The sequence below is a fragment of the Corapipo altera genome, unplaced genomic scaffold, assembly GCF_003945725.1.
Source record: "Corapipo altera isolate COAL_440 unplaced genomic scaffold, ASM394572v1 66, whole genome shotgun sequence".
NCBI classification, from domain to species: Eukaryota; Metazoa; Chordata; class Aves; order Passeriformes; family Pipridae; genus Corapipo; species Corapipo altera.
Window position 1 is genome coordinate 390225 of NW_020884924.1, and position 20401 is coordinate 410625.

At 36.4% G+C, this 20401-nt stretch overlaps 1 long non-coding RNA gene across 1 annotated transcript; it reads left to right on the top strand.

Annotated features, from left to right (window-relative positions):
- Nucleotides 1–793: 793 nt before the first annotated feature.
- On the top strand, nt 794–19441 carry LOC113953835. Its single transcript, XR_003530032.1, has 3 exons — nt 794–880; nt 9170–9297; nt 19335–19441. It is a non-coding gene; the product is annotated as an uncharacterized LOC113953835 (long non-coding RNA).
- The last annotated feature ends 960 nt before the right edge of the window (nt 19442–20401 follow it).

Consider the following 20401-nt stretch of genomic DNA (forward strand, 5'->3'; position numbering starts at 1 on the left):
CAGTTCTTGCCTGATTATCAGCTGATAGCAAAAATTGTGTATCCTTTGCCTATTTCATGTGCATTCCTTTTTTCAGCTGTTCAGATGTTTTTTGCAATGAATTAACTTTTCTAAGAGAAACTGCTGCAGAGGTTGTATTAAATACCCTAGTAAAGCCTCTCTGTGTGTTAAAACTTTTAATAAATCACTAGTCCTACCTGTTCTGCCAAAGGGTCAGCGTAACATAGAAATTTCCTGCATCAGTGTATTTACAGGAATATCCAAGAAAGACTAAGGAAAGGACAAACACACATAATTCCTACTCTATGAGTGCTTATATTATGACCACATAAATTAGTCTCATTAAACAGTGCTGTCACAAATTAACACTGATCATGACTTCAGATGCCACAGGGAAATCTGTTTTCAAAAAAATCATTCATCTCTGCCCCTCTGAACTTATAGCAGTCTGTGGTATGGCTCAGGTTGGCTAGATGCACCCAGTCTTAGAGGATTTGAATCTTTATCACATAACTTCATATTTAGATCTCAGGAATACAAATCTACTATTATATAAATATGAATGCCTCTGAAACAGAAATTATGAATTTAATTGTGGTATAAAAGCTACTGAAAAGTTCAAGCTGATGCTGTTACAGAGTTTCTGTGTATTCTGTAATTACTTAATTGATTCTGGGCTGACCTTAAAACACAAGGTGTCGTAGTACCTGCTGTTCCTCCTGTTTATGTAAAATACTATAAATATGTGACAAAATGGTAATTTCTGATCCTTTCTTATTTTGCACAATGGTTTCCAATGGATGTTCTGAACTCCAAAAGGGATCTGTTTTGTTTTCCCTTGTCTCAGTTACAGATAGCTTTAGTAAATATTTCTCTTAAAGTAAACTCAAATTTGTTACAGTAACTTGCTAATCCTCTTGTTTTCTTTCCTACTTCAGGCACACAAAGCATTGTGCATATTTTCTGACTTACCAGATTCAAGGGTAAATGGGTTTCCTAATGCATCCTGCTCAAGGAGCCGGCACAGGGCCAGCCAGACACGGGAAACACACACACACCATGTGCTCTGGGCACTAAACCAGATTTTATCTCAGTAGGATTGGTTTTTTGCCTTCACTGTAAGAAATGCATAAGCCATAGGGATGATGTGAAGAGCTGTGGTTTCCTGGCCACAGTCACAGCCTGGATCCCACCATGGAGTGTGGCCAGGCTGGGCTGGGTTGGGAGCAACGTGGGGCAGAAGCCCCTGCTGGGACCCCACTATGCCCCAGGACCCTGACAGCTACAATCCCTTTTTTCTTTTGGGAAAATGAGTTTACCTAAAGGCTAGAGTTGATAATCCATTTGTTTGCAGAGTTGACTATGGAATTTTGGCAGCTCCAGAATGCATGTACATGAAGTGTGACCATTCCTATTCATTTTAATGGTAAACACTAAAGGCAAAAGACTGAAAGTCCTCGTCTTAGTAGCTGGAACCATTGCAGTGTAGACCAAACCAAGCCACATTTTAATGCCTTTTCCATGTCCTGTAAGTATATGTTGGGTCAATTCTACTTTGCAGAAGCACTAAACATTTTCAGGGAAGAGGAAAATCAAAAGCATGACAGCTTCTACTATTTGTAGTATGCCTTCAGGGGAAGGAAAAAAATATAAAGAAGATAAATAGAATAGCAAAAAAACCTCTCAATCAGACCCATTATCACCTAAGTTAAACCTGGGTTCTACCAATAGGATAGACCCTTTAGTAGCCCCTTTCCCTTCCAGGTTTAATAATTGTGTGTTGTAAAATGACAACAGATTTTAATAGTTGTTACCTGTAACTGTGACCTGGGAAATCTGGACATATTGCATTTGGTAATTAATTGCCAATCATATTGCCTGGAAACAGATAAGAGTCCTTGTGAGCCTTTTCCAGAGATGAAATAGTCTCCAGCAATTTCTTATTCTGAGACTTCAGAAATGAAATGTTAAACCAAATGTTTGCAACAAAATAAATATCTCTGTCTGGCACAAAAAGTGGAAATGATATACAACAACCCTCAGTAACAGTAAAGAACCTTCCTTTACAGCTTCCTTTCTTCAGTTTTATCTTCAACTGTGATTTAATTCTGTTTTGTAAATTTCAATACTCTTCGGTGTTTTGGTTCTGAGATTGATGGATTTAGATAAAATGTGGATTGAATGAAGGAAAGATTTTTTAATGGTGTATTTTTAGAACAACCAAGCTTAAAAGAAGGGGGAATTCTGCTAGGGGAAAGGACTGACTTCTCCAGGGTTTCAAAGCAAGCTTCTGGCAAGGACAAGAAATAGAATCTTGGTCCTCTAGGGCTGTGCCTGCCCCTCTGTCCAGCAGTCTCCATGGCTACTTTTCCTAAGTAACTGTCACAAAAACCACAGCTAAGAAAATACCTTCATCTTAAACAAAGAAATGAGATGTATTCAAATGCTTCCAGCAATTGTTGAGCTGTTGATTCACAGTCATCCCTCAAAACATTAAGCACGAAGAGCAGCAACTCTTTTCACTCCTGAAGTCCAAATCTGCACGGCATAGGCATTAGGTAGAGAAGGAGCTGCCTAATTAGAAGGGTTTATCCTGGCTTTAATATGGCTTAAGAACAGCTGCTTTAAGTTGCATTATTGGCCTGTGGGTGCCACTAAGGATGCTCTCTCCCCTTCAAAATGGATCTGTTCTCTGGCCTTAAACAAATCAGTAAATCTACTTAAATAGAATGGAAATACTCTGATTTGGTAAGTGTAGGGTTTGCCAGCAAGTTATCGGCTGCCTGCTGTTAACTCCTAATCCAAAAGGAATCGTCACCATTTAAGATGACATATTGCACTATTTGTAGCATTTTCTGAAAGGCTGCTTAGCCAGGTGCAACTCTGATCCCTCAGGGGCAGGAGCCACAGCTGCAAATGGATGGAAATCCAGAATTTTTTAGTGCCTGTGAAAGAGGATCACCAGATGGGAAATTTAGCAGGAAATCTCATTGCCATTATGAATCTCACCCTCTGCATTTCCAAGCAAAAACAAATGCTTGAATGCTGAAAATTATGACATATTAAACAATTATTGTGAATTGCAGTTAGCTGGCTCATATATACCTGAGGTTCTGGAATTACAGATGGCAAATTTAACCAAGCATTGCAATGTACTTTTGCTGCAGATATTAGGGGAACAGGGAAATGTGCACAGAATCTTTGACAATGGCTTACAGTGGTATTGGGAAACCTAAATAAAGGTAAAGAGGGGATTAATACACAGAATAACACAATCTACTAATTCTGCCATCACCTGTTTAGTAGGAAAACTTATTCAGCAAATACCGAAGTAAAAGGGTTGCATGCAAACATATAGATGTTGTATTAGATTGGTTAGATCACTGGATCTTTTTTAGTGAGCACTTTTGTGTGTGTGAGGCATACTGACCTGCAGACAAGTTGGGAAAGGGGAGGTAGGGGGAGATAAAGCTCTTGCAAGTTAACTGTATTCACAGTGGGAATAATTCGGATTTTGAGGAATGATGAACAATTTTTCACAAAATGACAGTTTCCTAACCTTATTGGTAACAATAGGCAAATTTGATCATCACAAAAAATCATTGTAATGTATATTGATAGATGATAAAATTCACCCTACTGCACCAGAAGAGAGTTAATAGGCTGGAGCACTAAACACTTACACTTTCCATATGGCTTTCATTTGCATGTTTGTATACAAATATTTCAAGGCATGTGGAATTATACAGAGATATGGCAAGAAAGTGTTTTGTCTTTGTATCTTGTAGGACAGTCACACAGGAAAATGCTGTCAGCCTTTACTGCCAATGTGAAAATAATAGAATATTTTTATATACATTCTATTCATACGATATTTTTCAAATTACAACTTTTTAGATAAGATTTTACCCTCCTGTATAAAGATCTCTATGTGATAGCAACATAAAGAGTAGAAAGTATTGCATTTATCATTTCCTAAAGGAGTGGAATAAGGACACCTACCAAAATATTTTCTTATGTGTCTTCGGAGGGTTTTTCTGCCTTGGTGTTATAATCTACTGAAGCTATTTCATCAAATATAAGTTATATAGGTTAACAACTCAGTGACAAAAGACATGTTCCCTGGTCTCAGAGCTACATTGTTTAAGAAACAGCATATTGCTTACTGACCCAGAAATCAGGAGAGCAGGTTTCCTTATTATGCCATAGGCTTCCTATATCAAGGGTTTACTTTGGATGTCTGGTATCAAGAGAAGAATCTAGGAATTGACAGGATTTCCCGAATAAACAACTCTCAATTCAATCTTAACCTATATGAAGACCAATTCTGAAAGTACAAGCTGTGGATTTAGATGAAGGAGGTTCTGGTTGCAGAACAGATTTCTTTGTGACTTTGAAATGAGACTTTTTTACATGAAGAGCATGTCTGTAAAGTGGAGATAGCTATGCAGTGTTGGAAAGAAAAGAAATTTTAGGTTTTGAGGGATACAAAAGAAATAACTTGATAAGTAGGAAGTAACAACGTACAATTTCTAGCATCTGATATCTTATTCTAAGCTAGTGGAAATGTAATTTTCTTTTTTTTTGGTAAGGGGATAGTCAATGATCCTAGAGAAATATGGAAAGTGAAATGGAAAAATTACAACTGTATATTTTGCTAATTAACCATCCATAAAAAAAGGGGATAATTTTGCATTGAAGTTACATTGAAGTTGCTTTATCACCTTCATATTCAAATTACAGAAACTAGATACATGCTTTGGGGTAAACAGAGAAAATTAATATCCCTAGGTAGCCTTGCAGATACCATGAAGGTCACTTAAAACACATGGTTGAGACACAATAAGAGAATGCAACATTGATAATTAAAAATATTATTAATAACTGTGAGAATTTTAAATAAATCCATGGCTGTATTTTTTATAGAAAACCTTTACTGAGTTGTATTTTTAAAATATGCTTCTCAGAACTGTCCTGGTGAAACAGATAAGAAACATTAACGGAAGTAAAACAATATTCCTGTCTATCTATTTCTTCTTTCCCATGTGCAGTGCTTTGTCCTTGCTAGTAAATCTTATTAATATCATAAAACCACAGGTTTCACAAATTCAGTTACAAATGTGTCTCATGACAGTGGAGAATAAGTAATGAAAATTACAGCTCTCAAGAAAAACATTGTTGGGACAACAGCCCTACAGTGTAACTAAGAACAGGGAACTTACTGCTCTACATCATTGTACTGATCAGATGACTGATCGACATAGAAGCCTGACACAGCTGATCTATTTTGTATCATATACAGCATGTACGCAAGAAAGACTGTCTATAACACTTGGTTGAAAGTATTCTGATTTCTCAGTAATCAGTGAAACTTTAAAGCAAATTAATTTTTTTTTTTACAAAATATTCCTATTTTTCCATATTATTTTAATTAAAAAACTAGTATGTTAAAAAGGCCTTTATTAAGGTTGTAGATGTTGCCATGCTAAGGTAACAAAAATCAAAGTAGTTTATGCTAACATTACGTTTCTGACAGAGACCAGTAGGTCACTGCCAAATAATGGGGATAAAAGGAGATGAAATAGGACTAAAAAGAACAGCTTTTTGTCTGTTTCCACATACTCTAAACCTATTCTCAAATAACTGGAGATTCATTTTATCCCAAAAGTATAGAATCCACAAATTCTTTTGAACACTGAATATTCTTGAGGTCTTTATTAATATCAAAAGACATTAGAAGTCTTGTCAAGTTTTAGCATCTGTGCAAATAAATTAGATATGTGGGAGTTAATTTATCAGTTAACAGATATTCTCACTCTAGTTTCTCTAGACTATTTTACTTAACAGCCTCTCTTCATTTTTGTAACATGCCCAGCCTCAGACCTTTAGCTGTCTTTGTGTAAGACATTCTCCAAGCACTTTTTCATATGGCTCATTGCATTGCTTATATAGCCTATTATTTTACTTCTCTCATTGTATGTAACTTTCCTTTGGGAAGTGATAAGCAAAGTTATGCATGTTTATTTGGGGAAAACCTGCAAATTTCTTTTATAAAACTTCTTTCTTCAGCAAAATAATTCTGTTTGCATTATGCAATATGTATCAATATATATATAATAGTTAAAAAAAGAAAAAATAAAGGAAAGAAGAAAGGGAGAGAGTCTCAGAAGATAACCCATTGCTTTATCATATGAATGAGAAGTAAAAGACAATTCGTACTTTTGATTGAGACATACCAATAACATATAAAGCAAATTTATGTACTTAAAGTCTTTAATTTTTTCAAAAGGCAAGACCAGTAATAAAATTATACAGTGTTTTTAACATCAGCTAGTTGAGGGGAAAAAAGGAACATAGGAGATAAGCTGGAAAAGAGCTGGGTAAAATGTGAGAAACTGCAGGGACTCTCTTCAGTCATTCAGGAGCTTTGGGATCCAAACTTTTACAGATTAAGAAGAATCAGACGGGTACTCCTGCATACCCAAATGTAAGTAGACAAAGCAGAGAAAGGTTGGTCTGTCATTGTTTTAATAGCAGTCTGAGAAATTACCATAGCACCTAACTTGCTTTTCCTGGCTTCACAATTTTCATTACTGCCCAAAAAGGATTATATTCAGGTACTGTGAAGTGGGTATAGTGTTTGAAGGATGTACTCTAGCCCTAATGATAATTGTTTTTTCAATATCTGTGTCTTAGCCAACAACTGCAAAAGGTTATTCTGTCCTCTAAAATTGCTTAATTTGCCTATCATGAGGTACCTAAAAGAATAGTCTGCAGTCACCAGTGAAGATAAATAAGGATCAGAGCTTCAGCTTCCAAACCTTAAGATGTCACACACCTTTATTACCATTATTTATCTCATTTATTATTTGATCAATTTTATTTCAGACCAAGACTCTGAAGGAAACACTATCACTTCAGAATGGCATATTATCAGAAAGCACACTTCTAAAAAAGGTCAGGTGAACTGAATCACAATGAATTTGGCTTTCTTCCCTACATATCTTAAATAAAAAATAATTAGAAATGGCAGCTTTAGATTGTTCGGAAATAGCTCCATTCTAGACACAATCATTTCAACTGCATGGTAAAAAAGCAAAGAGTTGATAAATTTTTTGTCTCTCTATTGTTCTATACTTGTGTTAGTACTATTCATTTCATGGAATTCTGAAACCTAAGAGGACTACTCTGACCCTCTCATCCAACAGGCCACAAAATTTCATTAATCGCTTCCTGCATCAGACCCGTACTTCCTGCCTGAGTAAGAGTAGGTGCTATTCAGCAGATATTTAATACTGGTTCAAACACTTCAAATGATGGAGTGTCATTCACAGTCATGGTAAATTACTACAGCTACTAGTCATTCATACTTATTTCTCATTTGAAATTGTCTAGAGTAATTTCTAGGATTTTATTGTGATTTTTCCTGCTAAAGTTTCAAATATTTTCTTATCTTAAATTTGTAGGTTCTCATATGTGATGCAAAAGCTCTCCTTAAACGTTTGTTGGATAAAACAGATTGCTTCAAGTCTGTTTTGTGTGAGACCAATTTTCTAGGCAACCGGCTATATGGCTTGGGACTTTTTGCTGCAGTATTCTAGAAAACAGCCTTATTTTTAATAGCATTACAGTCAGTTGCTATGAATAAATCCCCAGAGATGGCTGTGCCTTGAAATAGGGTAAGACATGAAAATGTTAATATATTTTGAAATTTCAATTTTTTATTTTAAAATTTTGATTGTGCCTCTGTAAGTATTACAAAACATTTTCCCTTTTAGTCTTTCACCAAGTATTACTGATTCTAATTTCCCTCCCCTTTTTTGCGAGTTCTGACAGCGAAAACTGTCAAATCATGCATTTGTTGCATGCCCTGAAAAGAAAACCAAATTTCATCTGGGTCAGTATAATTTTTATGAAAAGTGGAGAATGACCTGGAAGATAAGGAGCGATTGTTACACATATTACATCCGGTAATTTATTGCCACAACCTCATCTTTCAACTCTATGGAGCAACGGTGTCTCCTAGTGGTTAAGTAGGAGCTAACGTCAGGCAACGCCTTTTTCAAAAAGTATTCGACTCCATTTCAGTTTATATATACAAAAGTATTATCATAATAAAGCTAAGACTTGTGCAAATTGTTTCTGTTGGAAGGGGTTTTATTGAAAACTCATTCAAATACTTCAGATATCTGGATTTACGTACTTTGGAAATGAATAGCTTCTTTGGGAAAAAATTTATTAACATCAGACTTTGTGCCTGTAGTTTTACCCTTAATTGATTATGACTAAAATTACCTTCCCCTCCCCCTGGCCAAAGATGTATTTACTAGATTAATTAAAAAACAAAACAAAACAAAACAAACAAACAAAAAAAAAAAGAGGAAGAAAGTTTTGCTGTCTTTAAACATTTTTCATGTGCATTCACTATAAGCACTGCTTGCAGTTAATGGGAAATTTCAGTCCCTGGTGCAAAACAGTGTTTTATAAATCATTCTAATTCCTTCCATTGCATTTTCTCCACTACACACAAAAAGGGAAGAGAGTAAATGTCTCCGTATCTTCAAATTCAATTTGAGACATTCTACTTGATGAAACATGTATTTGCATAAACATTTCTCACTGGGGATAGCATCTAAATTTGCACTGTGGAACCTGACAGCAGAGCTTTATAACCTTAAATTCTACTCATTGATCTTGAGCTGCTGTGTACTAAGTAATTTCCTATTCATATTTAGCTTAAATTTTGAACAATATAAGGTCCTAAGCTTTGTAGACAGAGACACATTTTGTGTGAAAATACTAAGGCCAAGATACTGTTATTTGTCAATATGTCTGACAAGCAGAGTTGAATGAACTTAGATATTTTTCCATGGCAGTGTTACAGACCGAAATAAGGTTTTATTTAGCATCAAATTATTTTGCTATGCTAGAAGAATATAATAAAATACTCGAATGCATATATGGGAGATGAGAACAATATAAAGCTGGTGATATTCTAGCACCTGTGAAGTATCTCATACAGAACAGGTAAAAAAAGAGGTGCTCCTTCAGAAGTAGAGATAAACACATAACTTTGCCATCAACAGTTAGGAAAGTATTCAGAGGGATGAACTAATTTTCCAGGAGTTTTATAATTAATGTGACCTTTTTCTACTTTTTTTTTTTTTAGTGGCTGAATGTCTGTAAAGCTGCAATACCCAGTTCTACCACTGCAAGCAGATTACAGACATACTTACATCAGAAGCCTAAAGTGGACAGAGAATGATATGCAACCAAGTATTACTCAGATTAAATCAGGTTTGTTGAATTGACATACTAGAAAGTATTGCCAACATAAAGACTAACATAGATTTTGAACTTGTTGAATATAAAGAAAGGTGGCAATTGTATTTTTTCTAGGAATGTTATGCTCTTGAAAACTTTTACTCTCAACAGGCAAAATTGCATACTTTTCTATTAAACTTCAATGGAATTGGTACATGGACATTTAAAGCCATTTGAGTGATTTAAATTTTTATATTTTTCCACACTAAAACTGCTGTTCCTACTACATCCAAGTTCACTGCAAGTGATTTCCCATGTATGAAACTCTGTAGAAATTCATAAAAGTTTGATGATCATAATTAATGAAACCTGAAGCTTTCCATAGGCTACTTAATATATGGATCACATATTAGCTTAGTTTTATTTGAATTTCAGACCTTGTTTGAAATATTCCAGTACAAAATAAAAAATTCCAGTGTACCAAAACTCTGGTACATTTTGCACAGGAGCTCCACATATAAAATGCAGATATGGTAAAGCAAAAATTTGGAGATGCTCAGGGCATTTGGTTTGTTTTTAGTTCCATTTCTACTAGGGTTGTGATTATAAAAACACACTGGTCTTGTTATTAAAAGCCTTATATGAGGCTTTATATCTTTGAATAGTGGGATACCTTTTAGAAAAGGAGGTTTCAATGTCTCCAGGTTTCAGATATAACAAATTCTTCTCTAAAAAGTAAACCTTCTAATGTCTTTGTTAACACAGCTTCTGTACAGCTCCTTTCATCCTTGATAGCATGAGATGTTGTTCTCTTCTTATACGTGGAATAAAGACCTTGTAAAGTGAAAAAATGCAAAATAACTGTGTCCAAGTTAACACAACTTGTTGATAGAGCAGAGATTACTCAATGTCTCCAATGCAATTTTTACAGAGAATTACTGTTGTAAGAGCCATTTAGGTGCTTTAATGCAACCAAGTGTAATTGTAGAGCCATTCTTATCTACATGTTTCAGCTATTGAAGGAGTCTCAGAGATGGCTTGTGCTTTTCTTTTTTTTTTCAGCAGAAACTTTCGCTGTGAAGAGAATACTGAGAATGGTTGGCTGAATTTTCCTAACTCCATCGCTACCTTTAGAATGATTTGAGATGTTCAAAAAAATTTATAATTTACAGATAGTACAAGCTAGATTGTCACAAAAATTATACAGAACACAGCTTTCACTTGCACATAAGACTGACTCATTTCTAATTTGACTGTTAGGAAAATACTTTATAGTACTAATCAAAAACTATTACTTCAGACAGGCATTTCCTCATTCCATTTTAGTAATTTTAGTTGCAAATAGGTAAAGTGGTTATCAACAAAACTCACAAGGTTTAAGAGTCTGTACCTTGGGCATGACTCCCCTGGCATTCAAATTGCCAAACAGGACTATTGCTTATAAGTTAAAACAGCCTTGTTTAAAATGTGAGTGACTTGCATAAGTATCTAAAATTAACAAAACTCAAGTGGGTGGATTTGCCAGAGATTTACTTATAAGTATGTACATAAAAACAGGGTTGTTCCCTTCAATTTCAAAAAGCAAACAAAGGTTTTTCTATTGATTGCAATCTGTCTTTAGCTGTATGCAGGACAAGTTAGCAAACCAGGTGACACTTCCTCTTAAATTTATCTGCAATGAAGAAGGATGAGTGAGAATAAACACAAGTCAACAGTAAGGGATATCTGTAGTTCCCAACAGAGAAGGGAACAAAGGAGAAAAAGGAAGATGTCTGAAATTATCATAATTAACTTATCCTAGGAGATACAAACGAACTATAAGAACTCTATCAGTATTTCTAATATTTGTCCAGAAAAAACCAACTGAATCAAAGTCCTAGAAAAAAATACACTCACAGAACTAATGTTAGTTCAGAAGGAAATACAGTAACAGTGCAGATACTGAACAGCTGGCATTTGAAGTGTTTAGTTTTCTCTTCAGTACACATGAAGTTCATCTTTCTGGTCCAGAAAAAAAGTCCTAAGCTAAGTGATAAGCTACTTTTAGATGACCTGAGAGAAGACACAGTGACAATTTCCCTTCTAATTCTCTGTTGCCATGACATTGCGAACCTGAACTGTGCTATCTATTACAGCTAATGTACAGGTCAGATTTTCAATGAAAAGCTCAAGACCTTAAAAGGTCTCTGTTTTTGAGACACAGTGGTCAGTTGTTTTTGAAAAACATCTGACCATGAGCATTTTAGTAAGGGACTGCAGCATGATCACACCTGACACTAAGTGTAGAAACTGTTCTTTTGAAATAACTGGAATTAAATTTGCCTAAAATTCTTTTACTATGGGTCTGAACCTTACAGATGCAAGCTATCTTGTATCTGATTAGACTGAAGGAGAGGTGAAGTATGTGTGTGATTCTACTGGATGTCTGATATGAGAGACAGAGAACTATAATGGCATCAAGGTTTGACTATCATAATCCCTGTTCAGGTCAAAGGAAAATGAGAAGAGACAACTATTTCGACCCTGGGTTAGGGTATAACCCCTCTGTAGCTTACAGTTACAAATTAAATCCTCCACTGATCTAAATTAACAGATATACTGTGGTCATAGTGGATCTATGCTAGTTGATTTCATCTGAAAGACTGATACAGAACTTTCTTAAGAAAATGTGATTTGCAATTTTTCAACAGGTTTAATTGAATCCAAAATTCAATTTGTTCATGCTATCTGCAACCTTTAAACAATCAATGGCTATACAATTTCAACAATAACTCTTTAAAATTAGAATTATTGAACAGGCTTACAAGTAGTGATAAACAGAGTGAGGTGGTATTGATTGGCCAGTGGAAGACATTGATTTGAACTGTAAACAGGTATTATGGTAGAAGAATTGGATTACTGTATGTAGTTTTACCACTGTTGTTCTGAGTCATCTGTATACAGATTCATGCTATTTATTTTATTATGGGTTTGATACACTTTTAATTGCTTGAGTAGATTTATGGCTGGGGAAACACGAAAGTCTGAAAAACATCATGGAAAATGGCTGGACGGCACAAGTTTTCACAGCCTTTTCTTATTTAATAGATTGTGAATGCTTATGATTTACTAAACAAATATCCTTACCATATAAATATATTTACCCTGTGTCTTCAAATGGGCTTTATTGGTACAGAATAAGAGTCCTTTTTCATCTAGATATATTCCATCCTTACTCTAGCCAAGCAGGAAATTTTTGCACTGGCATTTGTGAAACATGTAAAGTATATATGCTTATTCACATGCTCTCTGTGTGTATTATTTCAGAAGAATAAACTTGAAAATTACTGAAATCTTCCAGTTTCAGTCAGAAAAAAATAGAATAATATTCCATCTAATCTATAATGAAATATATTATAATTATATCAAATGACAAAACAAAATAAATAACTAAGGGATCAGAACTAGAATAATAATAAGCATTCTGTAAACACAAAAGATGGTACTCTATGCATCAATGGGCTTTTAAGCTAAATGTGAGAGATGAAGGAACAGAATGGCTAATCTAGCAGCAGAAAATGGGTTAGTATATTCTTACTAATTTTAATTGGTGAGTAAACAACAAAATGGGGAAAAATTGACTACAGAAGAAAATGACACATAAAAGCTAAAACCATGCAGAGAATAAAAAGAGAATGAAAAGACATAAAAGATGAACAAACAGCTAGTCTGCAAAGACTAGAGAAAATTTGGTAAAACTGAAGTTCTGTAAAAAGATGATCAAAAGTTCCTGGTGGACCTAGAATCTTACTCTTCACATCTGTTACAGAAGTCTTTTTTTTTTGGTGTTGTCCATCCCTCCTCTAGTCAGCATGGATCTGTGTTGCTAATTCTGTACTTGCACTCTGTGCAAGTCTCTTATTGATGTCAGTGGAAATGTCAAGCATGAAATGTGTTTAGTATATGAAACAGATTTGTACCCAGAGGAAAATTTTGCCTCAGTTTTGTCTTCAGTCTTAACACAGATCTGACCTTGGAAAAACGTAAGCAAAGTTATGTGCTTGCAACAAAGTTCAAGTTATGTCTTTTAAGGAGCCAATTGTCATCTCATACTGACTGTATCCCCATCAATTCTGATAAATTCAGTGCAATAACACCCAATGGACACATTTCTGAGAGGGAGTTTGAGCCCTCACAGTCTGTCATTTGGTACATATAGGCTGTAAAACAGTTAAAAGGTATCACAGTTCTTCTGTTTTTTACTGGCCTCAGTAGGAACTGAACATTGCAAAATCCAGAAATCACATGTAAATATATAAATGACAACTGGTGCTTTTGAAAAACAAAATTACTTATTCAGCTTACATAATACCTAATGACTGCAAATCTGTTTAAATCTAAACTCAAAGTTTAAGAAAACTGTGTTAATAATGCCTGGCAGCTCAATATTTTTCTTTCTTTATACATCCATTTTTAGAAGATTGCAGGGCTTTTTACTTTTTTTCCCCCATTTTGATGTTTGCTGAATGTACACCACTGTTATATCTCAGGATTTTTAGGATTTTTAGCTTTTTGTAGATTTTAATGTAGCTGTGTAATAGTAGTTAACACTTACCAAACCCTATTTCTCCATTTCATAACAAATTTTCTAAATTCTTTAGGCTTGTTTAGGGTCCTTTCAAGGCAGGACTACAGTATACACATTTTGTTTAACATATACACCCCAGACCTGAACAACAAGACACCATCATAGTCAAAGCAATCTTCAAGCCCAGAACCCTGGAGAAGCTCCAAAGACAGTACGTGCTGTGAAGAAGAGGAAGATGAGGAAGAAAGGGGTCTTGGGACCTCTGACTCAATTTCCAGGGAGGCGTGCCGGGGGGCAGATATGAGGAGGATCTGGGGGTGGATAGTTCTCGGATCAGACCATAAATTGTGGAACCCCTGGACACGGGAGGCACTCCTTTGTATCTTTCTGTGCCAGAAGGCCTTCATTAAAGACCTGCTATATTAAAGACCTATATCTTATTTGTACTAAATTTACCTGGTGATTGTTTCTCCCGATTTTTTTGGCAACACTGTAATGCATCATAGTTTCATAATTTACCTGTAATTTTGCATGTGTCCACAGTACGAAATTCCATTCTGTTACACTTGCAAAACAGAATGATTTGTCTTTTAAAAGTTTTCCCACAGCTGTGTTTTTGGAAAATGCAGGGAAGAGTTTGTCTTTTGATGAATTGATTGAGGAACATAACTGATGCTGAATTTTAAAGCTTATACTCACTACAAAATGATGTGGAAGGGACTGAAGAGTCAAAAGAAAATGCTGATATTACCCTAATTTCATATGCAGATTTGATTTGTCTCATAAGGCTTTAAAGATTCATGTTGGCTTCATGCAAAACAGTGAGAGCTACAACCACACCAATGTAAGCTTTATTGTTTGTCTGCATTTATCACCCATGCACACACATTCCACACAAACATACAAAAGGATAAGAAAAGTAGGCAATCCGAATATAGTGATTATTTATTTTTTTTTACAGATATATTTTTATACTTCTAATTTGAAAGTAACCTTACTAAAAAGAAGGGTGTACTCTTTCAAAATCCCAGATGCAAGGGCAATGCATGCTGAACAATAATACTTTCTGCTCTGGTGGGCATTGGCAATGGTTGGACATGTTGGTGAGACGTGAGTTTTCCCTCTTTTATAAACACAAAGAAGAACATGTTCTAGAAATACTAGGGGCCACAAAATCTTGAGGACAGAAAATAAATCCTAGGTACCTCAAAAGAGAACCAATATGTACCTTGGATGAATTACAGTGGTTCAGAAGCTTCAAACAATACTACCTAATCTCCTTCTCCGAGGGCAGCTGAAAGGTGTGGACCTGGCTAGCCTGTGGGCACCTACTGGCTCATGGTCCATGGCCCATGCTGATCCTTCCTTTTATTGTTAAAACGACTCTGAATCTCCACATTTGCCACATTCTGAGTACTCACAGTGGAGTAAACCACAATGCAAATGCAGTTCCTCCTGTTCTTCAACCCCTCTCTACATCTACATTATACAGCGGGGCGAGAAAAGCTCCTGAGTTAAACCCCATGGATTGATACACATAGTGTCAATTCCAGGACACCCATCCCAAAACTGGGAGTAGGGTATGGGAGTAATTAATCTCTGAAGCTTATCTATGTGGACTAAAGAGTTCACACAGATCAGTGTGAACTCTTGTGGGTGGAAGGGTCACGTGGCACAAAATGCCCTTGTCTGGAGCATGAATTCAGAATCGGCAAAATTAATACTGAATGGATTGTGTTCTGCCCAAGTCAGGTCCAAGCAACATCTTGGTTCACAGAGAAACACATGAGGTTTTATATTAATTGTTGAAACTGTGACTGGGTTTGAGAAGTAGAATTAATCTCCCTCCAGCTCTAGAAAATCCGTTACTGGGGCTTTCTTCTTATTTTTGCAAACAGTACAGATTTAAACAGGATCAAAAAATCCTACATTGATTCACCACTCTGAAGAATATGTAACAGTGCTTAATGTAGTATCCCAATTGTTGAGAAGTCTTTCATCATATCACATGATTTGTGATTTTCCTGGTCACTCTGGTAGTGTTGCCAGGGGCCTGAAGGTACTGAGATAATAAACCAGACACCTGGGATCTCCATTCACACCCTCTGCCTGTGGGCCCAGGAGCTTAATTTCAGCTCAGCCCTGCGCCTCCAGTTCTGAGCTGAGCTGCAGGTATACTTGTCTCCAGCCCCGTCTATGTTTCTTGGTGGGACCTGGGACCTGCACTGTAAGCAGCCTGCCTCCTGGTTGAACTCTCAGACCTGTGCTGTAGCTCCAGTCCTGCCTCTCAGCTCCATCTTATCTTTCTCCTGACTGGCCCCAGCTCTGACTTGCTGCATGCTGTGCTGTTGATGCCCTCCAATGCTTGCACCTGATTCTGCCTTCCTTGATTAAGTGCTTCGGAACATCACCCACTCCTGAGGGATGTTACCTGTGCCTGGTCACCTTTAGCTACTACCTCCTCCTCCACTGTGGGACAATCCAACTCTTTCTGCTCCCTGGAAACTGTAGGAAAGGGGGACACAGCTACTATGTTTTTGTCAGAAGCGCTTAGAGCATTGTGTGCATACCAGGAATGGTAGAAGAGCCTTATCAGGCTGAGGAATGGAGGAGTTCTGAGCTACTCAGAATTACCAATGTGGTGACAGTTCTGTTCTGTGTGCTGACAAATATACCAAGGAGATAATGAGTGGGTTTCACCCTGGAAGGGCCTGTTTAGAGATCACACTTGGCATGCTCTTAAGTCTCTGAAGTCCTGTTGGGGATCTGTGTCTCCACAGGGCTCACAGTAGCAGTAATTATGAAGTGCAGAGTCTATTTCTCACCATGTTTCTATCATGGCACCAGCCACTTCATCAGAGGACCTATCTCAGGGTTTGGTGATTTTTCTTTATTTTTGCTGCTTCTACTTTCTAAACTGTAATTCTGGAGTAGCCATGAACATTGGCAATCAACACTTCGTCTCTGACTACCACCCATCGGCACAACCTATCTGCTGGCAGCCTGCCCAGCTTTGCCTGCCAAAACAACAGCAGACATAAGTATTGAAATCTACCCTAGGTATGGAATGGTTTGGCAGGTCTGGGGACTGCTGGCAGATCGGGAAAGAAAATTTGCTGTAGGCAGACACAGACTGCTCCTTCTGACATTCCCAGACAATAAATACCTTTGACTAATTTAATGGAATTAACAAAAACAAAAAACCCATTACATTCCTTTTTTAATCTTGTCTTCATGCTACCTTAAGTGCCAAAAAAACCCATGAGGTAATTTAACCAAAAGTCTCTGGGAAAAAAATACAAATCATTTGCCTCATAGAATAATTTCAAAATAAATTTTATGCCCACAGTTTCATGGATGAGATATTTCATCTTAATGGCTTAATCAAACTATTTTTAAGGTTTATGTCATTTCTTATTTGTCTGAACTACTTACTGAGTATAAAATATCTGTACAGTTCATTATTCCTTTTCTATTTCTGAAGAAAGATGTGAGTCTGGTATGATTAGGGATTTTTTTTAGGACAGTTCTTTGCTGGAAAAGGGAATAGTGTTTTTGAATTTTAGATACAGGATTTAAACTTCAAAGTCTTTTTTTGTTCTATTATCACTTTGTCCTCCAGTATAGAGTATTTTGGGTGTGTATATATATCTGTACAGAAACAACCTTCAAAGATCACAGGAAATTATTTTAGCAATATCTCAGAAGGTGGCCTCCAACAGCAATTTTTATTACTGCAAGGGATGCCATAAAATAGATTTTTGCTTCTGTCTGTTCCCACATTGAATTCAGGCTCTTCTCTATCAGGGACAATGATATTATTACTTTTTTATCCTCTAACCCACTCCTCACTGGTTCCCTCCTATCTCACAGGATACATAAGACTTTGGGAGAGAGTCCTCTAACAAAATTTAATGGTATCTGCTATTTTTTTATGAGCTCAAGTTCACTGTACTATAAGAAATGAAAAAGATACACCATTATTTTCTGTACTGAAAGACAAGAACAACCCAAATAAGCTTAGGATTAATTGTACTAAATAATTTATCTATACTAAGGGAGAATGTTCACAGAAGTAAAAATGGGAATATGGTAGGTAACAAGTCTGTTGAGATTTGATGAGGGGGGAAAAAAGAGTGGTGCTGTCTTCATTTGGGAACATGCAGCTCAAACACCTTGATTGTGTAAAGTACTTTAGTACTTTAGGCCTATCTTTAAGCAATTATCTTCTTTCTTAGAGTTACTGTTAGGAAAAAATTGGAGGCTAAGACTAGGAACGCATTCCCAAATCTATGAAATAAATGGCTTTATCACAGTCTCACAGGAAACCTGTTGCAGCCTCAGGAATTGGATTACTGCCCCCTTATTATGAGTCCAATACCATAACCTTAAATTAATGTCTTTTATGGCTATTTGGATAGGAAAATCTTTGCCTCTGTACATGCATTCTGGCTTCTTAGCTCTATACTGATGGCAGGATTACAGATTCCAGCAGACAGGTCTATTTTTCTTTTTGTCTGTACTGTCCTTCAGCATTTGTACCAGAGTCAGTTTATTTTCTGTTTCTGACTCAGGGCAAGTGATTGTACTAATCAGATAAAATAGATCTGAAGTAACCGTAATGGATATAGGCTCTTTTAAGGCTACTGAGACACAACAGAAGAACCAAGCAGCAACAAGACGCCCTTTTGGTAGCAAATGGTCTGATATGTTAGTGAATAGGAAGAAAACTCAAATTGCATTTGACTTGATGTGGATATCCAGATATCTTAATGATGCTATTTAATTTTCATTGCAGTTTGTTAAATAAAACCGTGGGGTTTTTTGGGTTTGTGTTTGAGGATTTTGCAACTTGCAAATGAGAGGTGGGAGATTAATTCAAAGAAATTCATCTGTGATGAGAGAGAAACAACATTGCTCCTAGTCAGCATGATCCACATGAGACATATTTACTGTTGGGGGAGAGGGAGAATATGGGGTTATAGTAAAAGTTAACCGAGCGCTTCACTGGAAGAAATTAATTTCTACCTCCAGAATGATCATATCACTTATTGTGGTAATGTAAGGACCCTACCTGAACAGCACATCTTTCCAAAGACAAGAGGGTACTTTTTAATATTATCACAAGCTATCCTGCATCTATTCTTTGCTGAAGTTTGCAGCTGATTCATTCTGGGGAGAATGTTACTTAACATACCACTTTTTTTTGTTTACAGTGAGATTTACTGTACTAAAAAATACAATTAGAAATACATTAGAAATCGTGAGTAAACTTCTATTTCAGAATCACCTTTCGGAATATTTGTATTGTACATTCTTGTAAGGTGCTTTCACCTTCTCTTTTATAGTGCTGAATGGATTTTTGTGGTTTAAAACATTAATTTTTCCATCTGAATAAGAAGGATTAAAAACAAAACTGTGCTTAGAAATTGTGGAAGTTCTGTAATATCCTTCACAATTAAAAAAATAGCTCATCTTCTGCATTGTTTTTTTGTTTTCACAGATGATTACTGCCACAAGAGACTTTACTCTGTGTCTGGAAATGTACAAATTATAAATGAAGACAAAATATCAGTACTGAGAAAATCTTTTTGTTCGAGAACATGTATTTTATGCTTCATATTTTATCAATCCATTAAAACACCTTGGGTATTAATAGAGCATTTCCTCTGCAAATAAAGTATAAAGCAAAAATAATGAGTCTTTCTCGAAATGATAACATCCTATCTTAAAATGTCTGCTGTTTCTAATCTTTCTAAGTTGTATGCCCATCATATTCTGACAATCCTGGGGACAAAACATATCCTTCAGAATGCCCACAGGAGCTCATCCAAGTGCCATGTTCCTCATGCCTTTGTCTCCTCTGGCTGCAAACTTTTTCTGAATCACTTTCTTGCTGTCCTTGATGATTGCTAATGTTGTATCTCTTCTGGGATGTGGAAACTGCTAACTCATGCCTCCTGTTGAGAAGAGAGGTGGTTTACTAGCACAACCTAGACTGTAATATCTGAGCAGTCATCAGTGAGCTGGCAGTGGTGATCCAGCACCTGCAACCATGACAATGCCTTCTCTGGGTGGCAAGCTATTCCTCACTCAGCTGAGGCTCAGCAGGAGCCACCTCTTGGAAGGTGTTTCTGGGTTTGAGAGTAACATAGTGTTGTCCACACATGAAGGAACCTCCCCAGATATCCTCCAAGGTCCACAAGGGATGCTAATGTGGTGCTGTTGGAACGCACTGCTGAGCTGCCAAGTGACTCCTATGCACCTGTAACCCTGCTGCCACTTACGGCTCCCCTTGGCATGCTGAATTCCAGCTCTGCAGCTGCCTAACAAAGGAAAGAGCTTTGGAATAGAAAGTTCTTCTGGATAATGCAGCTGGTTAACAGATTCTTTCTTTCTAGTACAGCATCTGATTGGTGGTAAATTTTCACCAACATGAGGGGAGTTTTGTCTAGAAAATAGTAGAAACTTCCTCAAATGGCTGTTTTCATACATCTGGAGGACAAGTATCATTTGAGGTAAGTCTAAAAGATAAAATGTAATAAATATATAGTATAAATGAGGCCCACA